The sequence below is a fragment of the Cololabis saira genome, chromosome 22 (assembly GCF_033807715.1).
Source record: "Cololabis saira isolate AMF1-May2022 chromosome 22, fColSai1.1, whole genome shotgun sequence".
Lineage (NCBI taxonomy): Eukaryota > Metazoa > Chordata > Actinopteri > Beloniformes > Belonidae > Cololabis > Cololabis saira.
Window position 1 is genome coordinate 36,103,346 of NC_084608.1, and position 6,258 is coordinate 36,109,603.

Genomic DNA, 6,258 nt, shown 5'->3' on the forward strand with positions numbered 1-6,258 from the left:
TCGAAATGTTGAGATAAAAAGTTGAAATTTTGAGAAAAAAGTTGAAATTTTGAGAAAAAAGTGAAGAAAAAAGTTGAAATTTTGAGAAAAAAGTTGAAATTTTAAGAAAAAAGTTGAGAAAAAAGTTGAAATTTTGAGAAAAAAAGTTGAGAAAAAAGTTGAAATTTTAAGAAAAAAGTCGAAATTTTGAGAAGAAATTAAAAAAAAATTCTAAAACCAGTTCCTGACAGATTCTAAAACCAGTTCCTGACAGATTATAAACCAGTTCCTGACAGATTCTAAACCAGTTCCTGACAGATTCTAAAACCAGTTCCTGACAGATTCTAAACCAGTTCCTGACAGATTCTAAACCAGTTCCTGACAGATTCTAAAACCAGTTCCTGACAGATTCTAAAACCAGTTCCTGACAGATTCTAAAACCAGTTCCTGACAGATTATAAAACCAGTTCCTGACAGATTCTAAAACCAGTTCCTGACAGATTCAGATTCTAAAACCAGTTCCTGACAGATTCTAAAACCAGTTCCTGACAGATTCTAAAACCAGTTCCTGGCAGATTCTAAAACCAGTTCCTGACAGATTCTAAAACCAGTTCCTGACAGATTCTAAAACCAGTTCCTGACAGATTCTAAAACCAGTTCCTGACAGATTATAAACCAGTTCCTGACAGATTCTAAAACCAGTTCCTGACAGATTCTAAAACCAGTTCCTGACAGATTCTAAAACCAGTTCCTGACAGATTCTTGCTGGAAGGTTGCAGGTGAATTCGCCTCATATCCCGCCCTCGAAATGTCAAGAAAAAAGTCGAAATGTTGAGATAAAAAGGAAAGGAAAAAGGAAGAAAAAAATAAATTTTGAGAAAAAAGTCAAGAAAAAAGCTGAAATTTTGAGAAAAAAGTTGAAATTTTGAGAAAAAAGTCGAGAAAAAAACTGAAATTTTGAGAAAAAAGTCGAAATTTTGAGAAAAAAGTCAAGAAAAAAGTTGAAATTTTGAGAAAAAAGTTGAGAAAAAAGTTGAAATTTTGAGAAAAAAGTTGAAATTTTAGGAAAAAAGTCGAAATTTTGAGAAGTCGAAATTTTGAGAAAAAAGTTGAGAAAAAAGTTGAAATTTTAAGAAAAAAGTTGAAATTTTGAGAAAAAAGTCGAGGAAAAAACTGAAATTTTAAGAAAAAAGTTGAAATTTTGAGAAAAAAGTTGAAATTTTGAGAAGAAATTTAAAAAAATTCTAAACCAGTTCCTGACAGATTCTAAAACCAGTTCCTGACAGATTCTAAAACCAGTTCCTGACAGATTCTAAAACCAGTTCCTGACAGATTCTAAAACCAGTTCCTGACAGATTATAAAACCAGTTCCTGACAGATTCTAAAACCAGTTCCTGACAGATTCTAAACCAGTTCCTGACAGATTCTAAAACCAGTTCCTGACAGATTCTAAAACCAGTTCCTGACAGATTCTAAAACCAGTTCCTGACAGATTCTAAAACCAGTTCCTGACAGATTCTAAACCAGTTCCTGACAGATTCTAAAACCAGTTCCTGACAGATTCTAAACCAGTTCCTGACAGATTCTAAAACCAGTTCCTGACAGATTCTAAACCAGTTCCTGACAGATTCTTGCTGGAAGGTTGCAGGTGAATTCGCCTCATATCCCGCCCTCGAAATGTCAAGAAAAAAGTCTAAATGTTGAGATAAAAAGGAAGAAAAAAAGAAATTTTGAGAAAAAAGTTGAAATTTTGAGAAAAAAGTTGAAATTTTGAGAAAATAAAGTTGAGAAAAAAGTTGAAATTTTAAGTAAAAAGTTGAAATTTTTAGGGGGCACGGTGGCGCAGCTGGTAGTGCAGCGGTCTCACAGCAAGAAGGTCCTGGGTTCGATTCCCGCCGGGGGACGCTGTGGGTGCTGAAGTGCGTGTTAGTTCCCCCATGACTTCAGCGCCCACACCATGGGTGGGGTTGGTGAAAGGACCTTTCTGTGTGGAGTTTGCATGTTCTCCCCGTGTTCCCCTGGGTAGCTAATGTGAGCTACCCTCACAAAAACATGCACACAGTCCTGGGCTATACATGCCCCCTCTGGCCAACCGGGGCGCCAGATGGGGTGGGGAGGATCCGGCCGGAATAACGTGATCCTTCCACGCGCTACGTCCGGCCGGAGAAGCCCCATCCTGTCTGGTGAAAAGATGCGGCCTGCTCACTCCTCAGGTTAAGGAGGAGACCTGAGCTCAGTGCAGGGCCCTCCCGGGGTTGGTAGAGGATGGCAATGCCCAGGACTGTCAGTAGGTAGGAGAAAAAAAAAACCGGGATAAAAAAAAAAAAAAAGTTGAAATTTTGAGAAGAAATTAAAAAAAAAATCCAAAACCAGTTCCTGGACAGATTCTAAAACCAGTTCCTGACAGATTCTAAAACCAGTTCCTGACAGATTCTAAAACCAGTTCCTGACAGATTCTAAAACCAGTTCCTGACAGATTCTAAAACCAGTTCCTGACAGATTATAAACCAGTTCCTGACAGATTCTAAAACCAGTTCCTGACAGATTCTAAAACCAGTTCCTGACAGATTCAGATTCTAAAACCAGTTCCTGACAGATTCTAAAACCAGTTCCTGACAGATTCTAAAACCAGTTCCTGACAGATTCTAAAACCAGTTCCTGACAGATTCTTGCTGGAAGGTTGCAGGTGAATTCGCCTCATATCCCGCCCTCGAAATGTCAAGAAAAAAGTCGAAATGTTGAGATAAAAAGGAAGAAAAAAAGAAATTTTGAGAAAAAAGTCAAGAAAAAAGTTGAAATTTTGAGAAAAAAGTTGAAATTTTGAGAAAAAAGTAGAAATTTTGAGAAAAAAGTCAAGAAAAAAGTTGAAATTTTGAGAAAAAAGTTGAAATTTTGAGAAAAAAGTCGAGAAAAAAGTTGAAATTTTGAGAAAAAAGTTGAAATTTTGAGAAAAAAGTCGAGAAAAAAAATGAAATTTTGAGAAAAAAGTTGAAATTTTGAGAAGAAATTTAAAAAAATTCTAAAACCAGTTCCTGACAGATTCTAAAACCAGTTCCTGACAGATTCTAAAACCAGTTCCTGACAGATTCTAAAACCAGTTCCTGACAGATTCTAAAACCAGTTCCTGGACAGATTCTAAAACCAGTTCCTGACAGATTCTAAAACCAGTTCCTGGTCAGATTCAGATTCTAAACCAGTTCCTGACAGATTCTAAAACCAGTTCCTGACAGATTCAGATTCTAAAACCAGTTCCTGACAGATTCTAAAACCAGTTCCTGACAGATTCTAAACCAGTTCCTGACAGATTCTAAAACCAGTTCCTGACAGATTATAAAACCAGTTCCTGACAGATTCTAAAACCAGTTCCTGACAGATTCTAAAACCAGTTCCTGACAGATTCTAAAACCAGTTCCTGACAGATTCTAAAACCAGTTCCTGGACAGATTCAGATTCTAAAACCAGTTCCTGACAGATTCAGATTCTAAAACCAGTTCCTGACAGATTCAGATTCTAAAACCAGTTCCTGGACAGATTCTAAAACCAGTTCCTGACAGATTCTAAAACCAGTTCCTGACAGATTCTAAAACCAGTTCCTGGCAGATTCTAAACCAGTTCCTGACAGATTCAGATTCTAAAACCAGTTCCTGACAGATTCAGATTCTAAACCAGTTCCTGACAGATTCTAAAACCAGTTCCTGACAGATTATAAACCAGTTCCTGACAGATTATAAACCAGTTCCTGACAGATTCTAAAACCAGTTCCTGACAGATTCTAAAACCAGTTCCTGACAGATTATAAACCAGTTCCTGACAGATTCTAAAACCAGTTCCTGACAGATTCTAAAACCAGTTCCTGGTCAGATTCTAAAACCAGTTCCTGGTCAGATTCTAAAACCAGTTCCTGGTCAGATTCTAAACCAGTTCCTGACAGATTCTAAACCAGTTCCTGGCAGATTCTAAAACCAGTTCCTGACAGATTCTAAAACCAGTTCCTGACAGATTCTAAACCAGTTCCTGACAGATTCTAAAACCAGTTCCTGACAGATTCTTGCTGGAAGGTTGCAGGTGAATTCGCCTCATATCCCGCCCTCGAAATGTCAAGAAAAAAAGTCGAAATGTTGAGATAAAAAGTTGAAATTTTCAGAAAAAAGTTGAAATTTTGAGAAAAAAGTGAAGAAAAAAGTTGAAATTTTGAGAAAAAAGTTGAAATTTTAAGAAAAAAGTTGAGAAAAAAGTTGAAATTTTGAGAAAAAAAGTTGAGAAAAAAGTTGAAATTTTAAGAAAAAAGTCGAAATTTTGAGAAGAAATTAAAAAAAATTTCTAAAACCAGTTCCTGGACAGATTATAAACCAGTTCCTGACAGATTCTAAACCAGTTCCTGACAGATTCTAAAACCAGTTCCTGACAGATTCTAAAACCAGTTCCTGACAGATTCTAAAACCAGTTCCTGACAGATTCTAAACCAGTTCCTGACAGATTCTAAAACCAGTTCCTGACAGATTCTTGCTGGAAGGTTGCAGGTGAATTCGCCTCATATCCCGCCCTCAAAATGTCAAGAAAAAAAGTCGAAATGTTGAGATAAAAAGTTGAAATTTTGAGAAAAAAGTTGAAATTTTGAGAAAAAAGTTGAAATTTTGAGAAAAAAGTGAAGAAAAAAGTTGAAATTTTGAGAAAAAAGTTGAAATTTTAAGAAAAAAGTTGAGAAAAAAGTTGAAATTTTGAGAAAAAAAGTTGAGAAAAAAGTTGAAATTTTAAGAAAAAAGTCGAAATTTTGAGAAGAAATTAAAAAAAAATTCTAAAACCAGTTCCTGACAGATTCTAAAACCAGTTCCTGACAGATTCTAAAACCAGTTCCTGACAGATTCTAAACCAGTTCCTGACAGATTCTAAACCAGTTCCTGACAGATTCTAAAACCAGTTCCTGACAGATTATAAAACCAGTTCCTGACAGATTCTAAAACCAGTTCCTGACAGATTATAAACCAGTTCCTGACAGATTCTAAAACCAGTTCCTGACAGATTCTAAAACCAGTTCCTGACAGATTATAAACCAGTTCCTGACAGATTCTAAAACCAGTTCCTGACAGATTATAAACCAGTTCCTGACAGATTCTAAAACCAGTTCCTGACAGATTATAAACCAGTTCCTGACAGATTCTAAAACCAGTTCCTGACAGATTATAAACCAGTTCCTGACAGATTCTAAAACCAGTTCCTGACAGATTATAAACCAGTTCCTGACAGATTCTAAAACCAGTTCCTGACAGATTCTAAAACCAGTTCCTGACAGATTCTAAAACCAGTTCCTGACAGATTATAAACCAGTTCCTGACAGATTCTAAAACCAGTTCCTGACAGATTCTAAAACCAGTTCCTGACAGATTCTAAAACCAGTTCCTGACAGATTCTAAAACCAGTTCCTGACAGATTCTAAAACCAGTTCCTGACAGATTCTAAAACCAGTTCCTGACAGATTCTAAAACCAGTTCCTGACAGATTCTTGCTGGAAGGTTGCAGGTGAATTCGCCTCATATCCCGCCCTCGAAATGTCAAGAAAAAAGTCGAAATGTTGAGATAAAAAGGAAGAAAAAAAGAAATTTTGAGAAAAAAGTCAAGAAAAAAGTTGAAATTTTGAGAAAAAAGTTGAAATTTTGAGAAAAAAGTAGAAATTTTGAGAAAAAAGTCAAGAAAAAAGTTGAAATTTTGAGAAAAAAGTTGAAATTTTGAGAAAAAAGTCGAGAAAAAAGTTGAAATTTTGAGAAAAAAGTTGAAATTTTGAGAAAAAAGTCGAGAAAAAAAATGAAATTTTGAGAAAAAAGTTGAAATTTTGAGAAGAAATTTAAAAAAATTCTAAAACCAGTTCCTGACAGATTCTAAAACCAGTTCCTGACAGATTCTAAAACCAGTTCCTGACAGATTCTAAAACCAGTTCCTGACAGATTCTAAAACCAGTTCCTGGACAGATTCTAAAACCAGTTCCTGGTCAGATTCAGATTCTAAACCAGTTCCTGACAGATTCTAAAACCAGTTCCTGACAGATTCAGATTCTAAAACCAGTTCCTGACAGATTCTAAAACCAGTTCCTGACAGATTATAAAACCAGTTCCTGACAGATTCTAAAACCAGTTCCTGACAGATTCTAAAACCAGTTCCTGACAGATTCTAAAACCAGTTCCTGACAGATTCTAAAACCAGTTCCTGACAGATTCAGATTCTAAAACCAGTTCCTGACAGATTCAGATTCTAAAACCAGTTCCTGGACAGATTCTAAAACCAGTT